The sequence below is a fragment of the Podarcis pityusensis genome (assembly GCF_964106645.2).
Source record: "Podarcis pityusensis genome assembly, chromosome: 11".
In the NCBI taxonomy this organism is placed as follows: domain Eukaryota; kingdom Metazoa; phylum Chordata; class Lepidosauria; order Squamata; family Lacertidae; genus Podarcis; species Podarcis pityusensis.
Window position 1 is genome coordinate 56,339,131 of NC_138036.1, and position 13,569 is coordinate 56,352,699.

The 13,569-nt window shown below is 41.8% G+C and overlaps 1 long non-coding RNA gene across 1 annotated transcript; it reads right to left on the reverse strand.

The window, feature by feature from the left end:
- Positions 1-5,853: 5,853 nt before the first annotated feature.
- On the reverse strand, positions 5,854-8,209 carry LOC308458890. Its single transcript, XR_013977760.1, has 2 exons — positions 7,709-8,209; positions 5,854-7,362 (listed from the first exon to the last, which is right to left on the reverse strand). It is a non-coding gene; the product is annotated as an uncharacterized lncRNA (long non-coding RNA).
- Positions 8,210-13,569: the final 5,360 nt, after the last annotated feature.

Genomic DNA, 13,569 nt, shown 5'->3' on the forward strand with positions numbered 1-13,569 from the left:
ATGCACATTTAAAATATAAGTGCTATAAGTGCCATACTTCATCTCACCAAAGTGAGATGGGCAAGATGGAAAATTACTTTCATCCATTTTGTGTTGGGGTTTTGGTTGTAAAATGGTCACTTCTGACTTTACAGGTCCTTGTGCACAGGGGGCCTGATGTTCACAGGAAGGTCTGAAGTTTTTTTAAAAGGATGTTTTTCTCAGAATGCTTCACACAGAAGGGTCAAGGGTTTATCTCAGGAATGTGAGAAACTGCCCTCCCCTGCTGACTGGGTTGGTAGGGGAGAAAAATTAGTATGTATAAGGAGGTAGAAAACAGGATTGTTAGGTGGAAGGTTCTGGAACTGGAAACCTAAAGAGGAGAGGGAGAGAGAGAATGAAAGAATGAACGAACACAGTTGGAACACAGGAGGAAGGAACAAGGAGAGAACTATGAAGGGACTTGGAAGTTGCACTGAGGGAAGCAAACTGATAATCATTGGCTTGGTTAGAGAAACAGTCTGGAATAAGAATACAGTGGTACCTCGGGTTACAGACACTTCAGGTTACATACACTTCAGGTTACAGACTCCACTAACCCAGAAATAGTACCTCGGGTTAAGAACTTTACCTCAGGATGAGAATAGAAATAGCGCAGTGGTGGCGCGGCGGCAGCTGGAGGCCCCATTAGCTAAAGTGGTACCTCAGGTTAAGAACAGTTTCAGGTTAAGAACGGACCTCCAGAACGAATCAAGTGCTTAACCTGAGGTACCACTGTAGCTGAGTGTGTTTATATTAATTTAGTCTTTTTATTTACTGCTATGGGTAACTATTCAAATGGTAAAATTAGTTGTTGTGTTTCTTTCCAAATTAGTTTTCTCAAAACTCTTTGCCTTGATGCCTTGCCCTTCATCCCATGCACAGCAGTTAACAGAAGGGTTTGCTTGACTGCTTGCCTGGTCACTCTTCCCTCACATAGTTCAGCCTTCCACAAGTGGGGACAACTGTAGCCAGGTGATCTATGTGCTTGCTCAGACCACTGTCTAGGGCAGGCACCCCAAACTCGGCCCTCCAGCTGTTTTGGGACTACAACTCCCATCATCCCTAACTAACAGGACCAGTGGTCAGGGATGATGGGAATTGTAGTCCCAAAACAGCTGGAGGGCCAAGTTTGGGGATGCCTGGTCTGGGGGCTACCTGCTGATGAGCAACCTCAGACCCTTTGCTCTAGTTTACCATTAACTTGGGCATAGACCAGGCAGCCTTTCAATCTGTGAGTGCCTTTGAATAGAGGATGGTCCCTAGCAATTGCTCCAATTGCCTCTGCTAAGGGCAAACTTATGAGAAAGAAGGGTGCTTCCTAAGAAAATAGCCTTAATGGTTTTTTATTTTTCTTCTTTTCTAAGCGGTGCTCAGCCACCTCGCTCAAATTCATCATATAAAATAAATCAAAGAGAATCTTTAACAGTGATTCATCAAGCACAAAGGAAATTTATAAAAGGGAAAAAAAGGGGGGGACCAAAATGTCAAAACGTGCTAAAAAGCCCTTTGGCAACAGACAGGCCAGCGGTGGCTAAGTGGAAACAAAGCAAGTTTTAATATTCAAAATCAAATAAAAACAAACTGAAAAGCCTTGAGGAAATACGAAGGAATGAAAAAGGGGCACAGAAGAATAAAGGAATATATACTCTATCTATTATTTTTTGGTAAAAGATTTAATGTATGGATTGGCAAACTAATGTTCAAAACACACACACACAATACTACTAGCAGATCTGAATTGGCTCAAATGTTTTATTTAGAATTCAGAGCAGTTTCTTATTGCTCCTCTACTACCACCCTGCAGTTACCTTAGTAAGATAGTTTTACTCAGATTGGTTCAAAAATGTGTGCTGATTTTGTTGTCGGTAAATTAGCATCGCTCCTTAAAATAAATGCCTTAATTAGACTGAGAGCCTAGACTCTGAAAATGCTATCCCCAGGGACTGTTTTGAGGTTTACTTGAGATGCAACACTTTTTAAAAGTGGGTGTGAACCTATAAAAGTACTTTTTGAGCAATGCCACATCTGAGAGAAGCAAACTCTGGAGAGATCTGGACGGGAAACATTGGAAATCCAAAGAAAACCTCCACAAAACAAACATTAGATTTATAGGAATATTTTAATCTCTCCTTTTCTTGTTATTTAATAAAGTTGAGAACATAATGCTATTTTATGAAGTTTTCTTTCTCAATACTATCGTTTATTGCTTTTCTTTTCATTTTCGCAAAAAAGAAAGAAAGCGCTTTATAGTACTGCCAATAACGAAGGAATATTATACCCTGGAATCTGTTACTTTTTCTCCCCAGTGAACATTAGACAGGAACATTTGGCAAGAGTGTGTCAAAATAACAAGTCACAATAGCATGAGTCAATTCCAGAGAATTCCACACTTTCTCTCTCTGTTCCTCTCTGGTCTCTCTCACACACACAGATACACACACATATTCTCTCAAAGTGATCTTAGTTCAACAAAACAACCCCCCCCCCCCCATCATCTGGTTAGAATTTCTATGCCAGTTCATTTGCAGGCAGCCCTTCCATTTCCTCTTCATATGTTCTGAAAACCACAGGGAGGACACATTCGTTATTTTGTAGGAATCAGGAATGAGATGCAATTATGGGAGGCCTCAGCACAAGACTGATAACATCTCCTTCCTGCCAGCCAGCGATAGAGGGCAGCCTGTCTGGACCTCAAGGCAGCGGATCAGATTGGAGCTGGAGCTTTCAAAAAAGAGTCTTCACAGCCCAACTGTCCCTGCTTGCTTGTTTACTTAGAACAAAATCATTGTCCCCCTTGGTTATTCTAAGGTCTGCAAAAGCAAATGCTGGCATAGCGATGACGATGTTTGAATGCTCATGTTTGAGTGCATTTTGTGCCTGCTTTTTAGATGCTCCCAGAATCTTCCACCCTGTTGCTGAGGCTTGCAGTTTCCATATAGTTGTGGGTGTTGGGTTGCCTTTTGCGCGTTTTGACGTTTTAATGCAATTCACATCTGTTGTGTGGACTATTTTCCATGTGAGCACAACTACAAAACTGCAATTCTCTAGCGACAGTTCAATAAATAGTATGCACTCTTGTGTTTCGTTGAAATCAATGTGACGTGTTCATGCATAAGTCTGGGCTGGATTGTGACCTGTGTATTTTGGCCAAATCAATTTTGAGATTCGTTCCAGGGCTGGTAGCCAGGATTAACATAGCATGCGGGCACCAGAGTGATTATAATATTATTGTTCGGCTTTCAGAAGAACATTTCCCCCCTCTGAGTTTGCTTTACATTTTACACTAGATTTTTCTTAGTAAAATAAAAACAAACGACACTGCCTATTCCATCTGTTTTCTTCTTCTCTTAATGGTTTGGTATTACAGAGAATTGGACAGATTGGAGGATAGGGGCAGCCTAGAGGTTACCATTAATTACGTTAAAGACCATGCAGAATAGAACTGGCTTGTGCTGGAGGTTTTCTTTTCTAAGAAATGATTGATACAGATTAAAAACTGCCTTGTTTTTTTTTTCTGGGGTTGAAGCAATGAGCCACCAATGCCAAGGAATCCCATGGTCTCTTAAAGATGAGAAAGAGTCTTTTTGGCAACATGGAAACGTCTACTGCCGTTGGTCAATCTAGCCTCGTATTATTTACACTGACTGGCACCAGCTCTCCGGGGTTTCGGACCAAGATCTCTCCCAACCCTACCTGGGGATGCCAGGAATTGAACCTGTGACTTTCTACATGGAAGGCTACTTCATTGCACCAAACAAACCCCTGTGTTGCAAAGAGAACGTCAGCAATGTCTAGGCAACACAATGATGATATACATATGTATATGGCCCTTCCCTAAAAGAATGAAAAGAGTGCCACCATGCTACTTCATTGCACCAAACAAACCCCTGTGTTGCAAAGAGAACGTCAGCAATGTCTAGGCAACACAATGATGATATACATATGTAATAGACAATCTTTATAGAATTCCTTCAATCCATAACAAGTACAAAATGAAATCTTTAGTCTCAAAGTCTCTGAAAATCTTTAAATGAAGCGAGGTACCAAACTTTGTACGATGAAAGACAAGCTGTGAAGCTTTGTGTATTCAGCAAATATGATGTCCAACACTGAACAGTGATTTCGGATATTGACTACTGTTTCGTAGAATTCTTCGTCAGCATGGTGGGAGGATATAGAATTGCTTCATAAACCCATCTTATTTTGAACGAATTTATGTAAATGAAAATAGCAAATGCTGTGGAACAGTGCTCATGTAACGATGTAGCATTTGATATTTTCATTTACATATTTGCTGAATACACAAAGCTTCACAGCTTGTCTTTCATCGTACAAAGTTTGGTACCTCGCGTCATTTAAAGATTTTCAGAGACTTTGAGACTAAGGATTTCATTTTGTACTTGTTATGGTTTGAAGCAATTCTATAAAGATTGTCTATTACATATGTATATCATCATCGTGTTGCCTAGACATTGCTGACTTCATTGCACCAGCCTTGATAACTGCTTTGGCTATCCAACCTGAATTGAGTGAGTGAGGCAGCTGGAATGCCTCACTATCAAGGGCGAAGGAGAGATGTGCTAGCCCTCCCCACAGCTCATTTGATGCATATGCTATATACCAGGGGTGAGGAAATCTGTGGGCCCACCCCTGACTCTTGGCCATCCTTGTTGAGTTATGGTACAACAACAACATCTGGGGGCTCACTGGGTCTCCATCCTCTGTATGTGCGCATCATCAGGAGAACATTTGTATTTTCCCTTTTTGATACAACTGGAAGAGTGAAAATATTTGGGAGGATGTGTTTGTACGTATAAATTCCATCCTTAGGGGCAATCTACATATTAAGTTAAATGTGCTGCTTGCAGGGGCAATTTCCCCTCTTTATTCCCAGATACAACTGCAGTGGCGGGGATGTTTAACCCTTCCATGCTACAATCACAGCACAAATCGTTCTCTCTACATATCCTGCAGTGCCAATGTTAATCTGTGCTCCTGCACCTAGAATTGAAGGCAGGGAATCCCTTGATATCACAAGGGAGTCATTTAGCACAGTGTGTAGCTAGGCTGTAAGTGAAACATGAAAGGCTGCTCTAAATTAATTTGTAAACTAGAGGCTACCATTAATTTCAGTTGAATTTTGATGTTTTTCTCCTCAAGAAGGAATTAATTTTATCATCCTGAAATCATTATCTCTAGGGCAGAGGTAACCATAATGATCTTGGGATGTTTTCCACCATGGTAACCTAAATACCATCTGTTTGCCAGACGTTTCAATGCATTTTCATTCCACATGTTTAGAGATTTAAACTGCCCTTTTAGAAAAGGGGGGAAGGGGAGAAGCATGCTTAATGGGAAAATTTAGTAAAGTGCAACTTAAATAACTAAATTGGGCATGACGGGGAAGAATGCATAGTTGTGAGATTAGTCACCTTTTGAAGAAAGGATTGGTGAGTTTGCATCCTTTAAAGACTTAGTGAGGCCTGCTGCTCTAAACTCATTACACGCCACCATAAATTATAAGAGCCTTCCAAAACATGCCAGGGCCAAAGAATTGGGACACTTTTGCAGTGGAAAGAAAGAATGTGGCAAGTGGTGGCAAGTTTTGGGTGGGAAGAACAGGAGAGGGGAAAGGTGTGTAAGTGACAAGTAGAGGAAATAAAATCAGATGGGAAAGATTCCTTGGGATCCAAGAAGTAAATAAGAAAACAGAGATAAGGGAGACTGAAAAGCAACCTTCCACAATCTTCTAGACAGGAGGCTAGAATATTTTTTTTTTTTTTGCAGATCTGCAGTAACATTAAATACAATTTAGATGTATCATTCATTGGCTGAGGACAGAAAACACATTTTTAATTCCATTTTACCGAGAACTTAACTTAAAGGAAAGTGGCCTGTTGATTTCTTGTAACTAAAAAAAAAAAAAAAAGCAAAAAAGCAAAAAAGCAGAGCTTTGAGCCTGAGTCACCCTCACTAGTGGTTTAAAAAAGTGCATTTTTACTAAGTCCTCCATCCACCCTAAAGCGCACTCTTTGTGTGGTCAGTGTTATACAGAATAGCTAATAATCAAAAGGATTCACCAGGAATAATTTTATCTCCTCAGGTGGCCCCACTGCAGCCGTAGCCTTCAGAAAAGCCAATAATCTAAAGGCACCAACTGTTCCACTCAGGTGGACTTATTCCACCTCAGAATGCCATCTGAATTTGATCTTGCTCAGTCCTATGCAGCTTGAATGGCAAATGACTAGAACAGCAGCCGACTGACCATTTCCCTTAAGGAGGCTGCCTAGAGATCTTGCTTTCAAGCAAAGCAGATGAGGCACATGAAAAAACACCTCCCCTGATTTCTCTTGAACATTTATTTATAAGAAAACAAATTGCTACATCGTTAGGCAAAAGAGTTTCTCAGCCACCTATCTGTACTTCCATGGTGGTATCATGGTGCCATCTTAAAAATCTGGATCAACATGACGCTTTGGCATTAAATATTTGCCAGGTTTAATGCTGGACACCATGGGCCGTGATTGAACTTCTGCTTCACTTGACTGTCTACTACTAGCATACTAGCATCATTGCATGGATGCTATTTGTCTGCAAGTAACCATTCAGGCTTGTATAAACACACCTTCTTACTTGGTGTGCTGGAAAAGAGCGATGTGTGTTATAACAGCTGGCGTTCCACTGTTTAGCAAGTAAACATTATGTCCAGGGGTTAAAGTGGATTGGAATAACTCCAGCTCAAATCTACTGTCTACACAGCTACTGTATTAGAAACCCCTCCCCTTGTAATTCCACTTCCTGTTCCCTAGTTTGGAGAATGTAACACACACTTGAAAACAGTGTTGCAAGGTTTTGTTCTCTCTTAGGGGGAACGGTGTAGCTCCATTATACATCAGTTAGCCTTTAAATTACCCACATATATGAAGTGTATATTACATAGCATTTTGTCCTGTGTCAATCCCATCTATATTTTAAATACCAAATTCTATATGATCTTGTAAAAAGGTGATCCTGGAAACTGAAGTTGTGTCCAGTTCCTTAGGGATCATCCAGGTGAGGATTTCTGGTGCTTCTGGTTCAGTGCTGAATTTTTGTGTGTGTGTTCTGGGACACCTAGGCAGACTTTGCAAGAAAACAGCTGCATGGGTTGTCCAGGTAGCGAGCAGCAAAGATGATCAGAGTCTAGTCTAAAGCATCTGCTGTGAGTTGATCCAATAGGAGTTTTCTACAAAGAACCACCTATGTTTCCACCGAAACTGTGCTGGATTGGCGAAGCAGTTTCACAGTCTTCATGGCTCTAAAGGGAAGAAGCAGGGGAGCAAGTCTGGTGGCTAGGAACTTCTGCAAAGCAATGGGAAAAGGAACTAAGATGTGATGACAATATAGAAGGCAGCATTGTGGCTCTATAATCTCTTTATATACCATAACCACTGACTGCCAATTAACTCAATATACAAATTTACTGTGCTCAGAGCTAAGACCATAATTCTCCCTCAGGTCTTCCACATAACTACTGTGAATGATTTTTTAAAAAAACAACTCACTGCTTAAACACATGCACAAAGGGAGAATAAACCCACAAGATTACAGGTAATCAGGTTTTCTTCTACAATTTTGTCATCATGTGTTTAAAGCTCATTATCTAGAACAGGTTATGGTATAAAAAGATTAGGATGCAGGCACCCACCTCTGTAATTTTCAAGTCATCTGTTAGGTGCATTCAGCAAGCAGCGCCATTCTTGTGAATAACTTATTGCAAATAAAATACAGCAGTACAAATAGGTTGTCAAATTGTGAATTAAAGCGCAGCATGGGGAGGGGGGAGAGCAAAGATAGAGACAGGTGAAACACAGGGAGGGAGGGAGAAGAGCTGATATTGCCATCAAATTCCCAAGACTTAGTTTGGAGGCAGCAAGAAAAACAAAAGGTGAGAAAAGGGAAATGGGGGAAAAGGAGTCCAAAGAAAACAAGGAGAAGTCACTATTACAAAATTAAAGATCAAGAAGAAAGTTTTCTGCTCTTCTCTTCCACCTGGGCCATCAAGTAGGATGGAAGAATCTGACAATTTTGATGTCTCTCAGTTTCTCATTTTTCAAGTCTTAAGTTCACTTTGCTCCATTTTTACATCAAGTTATGAATTTTTTTTGGGGGGGGGGGAATAAACGCTGCATGGAAATTCACATAAAACATTTTCTTCAGCAACAGTTTATTCATTTAAAAAATGTCCTTCCCCCTCACACCAGGGCTGTTCAACATGGTTTTACACATAAATATTTAGGAACCCAACCCCAACCCCTGTTCATGTCATTTGGAGACCCACCCACCTCACTTGTTATAAGCACAGCAGGAAGAGAAGTCAAAGCTGGATCGAAAGAGCACTTTAAGAGATCTTTCTTACAGAAATGACAACACTGGAAAGAAACCAGAAACCATTTTTCAAAACAGATTTTCCTCCAGGTGGTTTTTCCCCCCCTTCCTCTTGTGCTGTCCTTTCAGAATCTGTTATCTCACACTTGGTTCACTTGTTTACAGCAGCCGAGACTTTAACAACAGCTTTGGTTTATCACTTTTGCCTAACTTGGCAAATGAATGCTCTGCAGTTCTCCACTCCATAAAGCAGATGTTTAAAATCCTCCTGCAAGGTCAAGACACTTTTGCATGACCTAAGTGCATGATGCAAATCTGCCTTGAAAAATTATTCTTCCCATTCTTCTTTTCATTTTCCTCTACTTTTACTTTGCACTGATCAGGAGGTTTCATATATAATATGGAACAGATGGATGATGCAATATTTTCACACTTAAAAAGAATATGGAAAGTTCTTTTTCCAGTGCAGAAGTGCTTGCATTCCTTCTCCTAATAATGCCATCTGACTCACCGTGGATCACATTTCCCCACATCCATCATAGCCAAATAATGCATTGTCTAGGGGCCGCAATACTCTTAGCTTGCCCATCCATGACTGACATTCAGCACATTGTTCTCAGAGTAGACTATAAAGGTTGACAGAAGGTAAATTCTAGACCAGGAGATCAGGCTACAAAACCCTTTTGTGTGTTGTCTTTCCTCTACCCCTTCCAGCATCTCTGTAGCCTCTCTTGGTGCTTAGAGTACTTTCAAGTGCAAGCATGCAGGGTATCACTTTTCTAAGAATTCTGGCCTGCAACTATACACATTCAGCTCTCAGTAAAAAGATATGCCAGCAGAGGAAGCCAAACACAACAGTGAATATGTTGTTTTTTTTAAAAAAAAAACCTTTTGCAATATGAGCTTGTATTACCACTGATGTCAAAGCTAGCACATTGCTAATCTAATAAAAATGCACTGTAATTTATCAGCGTGCCTGCCCTGCTTTTGCCACTATTTCATTTAATCATGTGAAATCTGTACATTTGAATTTTCTTTAAAATATAATCTAAATGAAGTTGTAATGACTTCAAGCCTCAAGATGTTTGGGGTCTGAATAAGCCCTTGGGGGCCTAATCCTGATTTAACCTTCCCCCCCCCCCAAAAAAACCTTCTTTAATCCTTTTCCTGGTGAGTCTGCAAGAGGAGCGCACGTGAACATGTATCAGCTGATATTCCACCTCAGGTAAAGCATCTCATGTTGCCATCTCATCTTGTACTGGAAAGAAAAATGCTAAGGAATTTTGAAGGCACCTCACCTGGGGGAACTGCCCAGGTAAGGTGCAGAACCTTACTCTCTGTACCACAACTGTGGAACAGCTCACCAGTTCTTTGTTTAAGCACAACGACCACAGATGGCCAGGGAATCATATCACAACTATTACCACAGCGGGGATCAGGGGCTACTAAAGCTCAGTGGCAATTCACTTGAACTATAATGCTGCTCCCATACCCTTCAAGTGTCCCTATTTTCCAGACACAGTCTCAAAAATATAAAAGCCCCCAGCTTCTGATTTGATCCCAGAATGTCTCTGTTTCCCCTGCCAGTGCTGCTGGCCCTGAGTTTGGGGAGGAAAATGAGCTGGCACTGGTCCTGAGTACTGGTGGTGGTAGTGGCGGCAGCTGTGAGGGAGCACCCCATTGCCTCTCCAGGGCTGCTGCTGCTGTTGCCAGACCCCTCCCTTGGGCAGCTGACAGCAGCTGCTGGAGGGCAGGTGAGGAGGAAGAGAGGCTAACACCACTGAGACCCAGCTCTGTGTGTCACGCTGGCTCTGAGGGGTAGGCAGAGGGCAGGGCCAGAAAGGCAGAGCTGAGTGGAGTGCAAGGAGTCTTGATTTTTTTATATTTTAAAAAATGCTTTGTTTGTCTGCATGTCAGGGGCTGGACTGAGGAGGAATGGTGGGAACCCCCTGTGGCGATCACACAGGGTCCCCGGATGTTTCACCGTCTACTGATCCCTGTGCCACCACTTTATTTCTCGCTGCCACCATCCAGGTCCTACCTGGTACAATACTGAGTCCAGTCAGGGTTAAATGGGAACATAAAGTTCTGTTTATTTATTGCAGTTTAACAAGCAAGTGGTTTCATAAACGGTATCGGTCAATTACAATCATGGGGTGCCTATCCAGACCTATAACTTCCGCTACCTGCTCTCACTCACTAAACCACCTCTCAGATATTTACTTGTCTTCCTAGCTCCTAACTGTTCCTGACTCAGCTTATTTTGCTACACTAACTCAACCTACCCACAGACTGTATCCCAATTCACTCCTACTCCAACCAACCACCCAGCTCCCAACGAACTCCCCACTTTGCCCCTCCTAGAGCTGGTTTTATAGTCCCTCTGACTCCACCCCCTGGGTTCTGATTGGGTAACCTGTTTTAACTATTTCTCCTCCAGCACTCTCATATGTTAACATCACACACCCCTCGCTTCCTGCACCTTCCCGTGAAGAGGACAGTATAGATTTAGAACAGTGGGTTGCAGAAGGTCATAGTTCAGAGGCTGCAGGGGGAGAAGCTGGGAAAGAAGGAAGAAGCAGCACCATGAGAAAGACAGCTAACAGACTCAGTGTTTCTTGAAAGCATTCCTGAGCCTCCCCTCTCCCAGGACCCGGCGTGCATTGGGAGTAGGAGAACAGAAAACTCAGAGGCAGAAAGCACAGATCAGCCAGTGCAGGGGTGGCGTAGAATAGGAGGGACTGGGGTGTGTGGGACTTTACTTGGAGCAATGCCATTATCTAAGAGAGATTGCATTCCTTCGTCTCTCTCTGTGAATACTGAATAAACTACTTGGTAAGAACTCTTGTTTTTCTGCTTCTTGGCATTCCACCATGGGAGGGATAGGCTTCCCTGAAGCCTTGACACCATGTCTAATCTTGCCCCTTTCTAAAATTTATCTAGTGTTGTGTTTTTTTATTCTTTTTGCAAAGAATAAAATAGGGATTAAGGAGTTTTGTCAGGGTGTTGGAGGGTGTGTTTGTGCTGTGCCCCCTTGGTGTCGTAATGTTGGAAATGCATTGCGAGGGGAGGGGCAAAAATGGGGGAGGGGTTTTTGGAGGGTCAGTTCAGTACAGTGAGAAATGTCTCTATTTTCATCTGAGGAATGTGCTCCTCTTCTAAATTGGCTCCTCAGCAGCAATGTTGCCCAGCACAGCCTGAGCATCCCAGATTGCCCATCCCTGATGGACTGTTAGCCCTGACGCGTTGTTTTTCTTTTTCATCCCTGGAAACTGGTCTTTAGCCTACAACATCTAAACATAAAATAGAAAAGCAAACCAACTCCCCCACCCAAAATAGATGCTGGTTTCCTTCTGTTGTACATCTGGCTCCTGGTTCTTATTATCCACCAAGTATATGGTTAACTGTTGGTAGGAAAAGATAAAGGTGTCAATATCAGGCCTGCCAAAGAGACCCACCCCCCAGGCAAACACAGCCCACGGGCAATGCATGCTGGCCTAGCAGGCACTTTGACAACCCCACCCCTCTATCATTTCAGTTTGTTGTGCCCGTGATGAACGGCTGTGCCCAACTAGTAGAACTACATTTGGCAATGGGTCACAAATGTACCTGACTGGTTTGTGTGACTTAATGTCCAGAATTCACGTTAGGTCTTCATTTGTGAGAAAAGACATTGAGTTTGATATAAAAGCCAGAGAGCAGCTGATCTTGAATGTAGATATGAGGCTGGGCAGAGGACAAAAGTGCATTATGTCTCTTTTTTGCTCTGTGCACAGCCACAGTTCTTCCAAGAAATGCCTTTGAAACGTGATATTGCCAGGAGCTGCCAAAAATAGGCTACCCCTTTTATGGCCAACAGAGAGACAGATAAGCTGGACCATGAAGTTGTGCTGATTGATTAATATAACCCCTTTCTGAAGAATAAGGATAATCCAGTATTACAAAGATGGGAATCAGACCCACATGAAATGTGTGGATTTACCTAATAACTGCATCATTTTATGTCCATGTGATGTCCATTATTTGAGCAAAACCATAGCAAAAATTCAGACATTAAACTAAAAAGAATTCATCTGAATGGCATTAGGACATCAGAAATCTGAAACTAGTCCCAAATTTAGATGAGTATTCTGCATTTAGAAAGTATACATGAAAAAGATTGTCTGTCTCAAAGTAATAAAGTCCGAATAGTGGTGGTCTTGCCCACCACACCTCAAATAAAATAAAGATCTGAATGCCAGTATTATTGAACTATGAAACAGAGGTGGTTTAGTCTAGAGCAGCCTTCATCAGAACTGGACTACAACTCCCATCAACCACAACCAGCATTATGTAACTACCGTGCTTTTCTTCTAGAAAAAACCGGTGCTGGTACTGCATCTCCCTGAGTATTCCCAGAAGAAAGCACCAAGAAGCTAACAAAATTTTATTCCCAAATGCTCCTCCGACTTCCCGGCTAAACATTGTTAGAAATGCAAGTCAGATTGTGAAGCACTTCTTGCATTTTAGACCAAGTAAGGTCTGGTTATTCTGTGTCCTAAAAAAAAAGGAATGAAAACTGCTCATAGCACATGCATACCAGACAAACGGCAAAAAAAATTGACCAGAGGTGTAAAATATAAATAGTGGGCTGTATGATCAAAGTATAGCTATAGTTGCATGCTATTCTTCCGTGATTCATGGTCTATATAACAATCCCTTCCATTTTTACCTGGCAATGTCACTAATGTTTACTCACTGACAATGGAACTCCAAAATGGTGCGATAAAGAGTTAAGCCAAGATCCCCAGATGTGAAGGCTTGAGGAAATTTAAAGAAGATATCTTAGGTCCACAACTTGATTATTGGTGGGCGGTACTCAGATTGGCTGACACAGGGAGAAAGACAGAGAGTATAGTTTTGCATATAATTAGTTAAGTTCCTTTAAAAAACAGCAATCATGTACAAATGGTTCAGATGTAAGTGTCAGTTTGAGGCAAGCAAAGTTTGATTGTGCCAGAACTGCAAAATCCCTTGTATAAATCCATTAAAAATGGCTTCCTCCTACATTTTTATTCCCAGCTCAGCAGGTTTCAATAGGTTTCTACATCCCACCTCCATTTTACACGTCTGTGGCAGTGAGAATCCCTGAGCTTTGAACTCACTGTCCTCAAGGTGGCCCTTACCCGCCACATCTAATAA